This window comes from Sinocyclocheilus rhinocerous, unplaced genomic scaffold (assembly GCF_001515625.1).
Source record: "Sinocyclocheilus rhinocerous isolate Xijiao unplaced genomic scaffold, SAMN03320098_v1.1 scaffold1702, whole genome shotgun sequence".
NCBI lineage: Eukaryota > Metazoa > Chordata > Actinopteri > Cypriniformes > Cyprinidae > Sinocyclocheilus > Sinocyclocheilus rhinocerous.
In genome coordinates this window covers 1-899 of record NW_015636534.1, presented here as the reverse complement: position 1 = coordinate 899, position 899 = coordinate 1, and positions in this window count along the sequence as shown.

Genomic DNA, 899 nt, shown 5'->3' with positions numbered 1-899 from the left:
AAGCACAACTTTTGATTTTAATAATGCATTAGTAAATGTTGAAATGAACATGAATTAAGATTAATAAATGCTGCAGAAGTATTGTTCATGCTTATTTCATTTTAACTAAAGTCCTGGCCTGCCTGCCTACCTGTTTTTCCCCCTCGGGGTAGTTTTTGTTGTGGTTTTGTTTTATTTTATTAATAAGACCCATTCTTCCTGCACCTTGAGTCCTCGCTTCTTCCACTCACTCGTCCCCTGACAGCGTGTGTAAAAACAACTAGAGATGATGTTTTAATAGAGATATGCACTGCACTACTAAACCTAGAAAGATTGCGAATAGATGTTCAATTCTGTTGGATACCAGCACACACAGGAATTCAAAGTAACGAAATGGCTGACAAATTAGCAAAAAAAAAAAAAGAGGCATTAAATCAGAATGGCAAAATAGATATCTCCCTTGGAAAAAATGAAGCAAAAACCATAGTTAAAAGCAACATTGATAATCACTGGCAAAAGTTTTGGGACTTAGATAATATTACGGTATTCAAAAAGTAATTAAAGCAGAACAAAATAAATCAGTTATACAAGACTACGGTTAGGACACACAAGACTTAATACATTATTTCTTATGAGTAAAGGGAACACGGATAAATGTGAGGTTTGTAAATGCAAAGAAAATGTAGAGAATGTTATATTAAACTGTAGGAAATATGAGGAAGAAAGGGAAAAACATTTAAATAATGTATCAAATGAGGAAGAAAATTGGATATTAAAGGAATTTCTCAAAGGGAAGTTGTAAATGCACTAATGATTTTTTTTTTGCACGAAACTGGTCTTATTAGAAGAATATAAAATGAGATAAATGAAGCCACGATTTTACACTCCAATATAGTAGGTGGCGGTATGCACCTTTAATG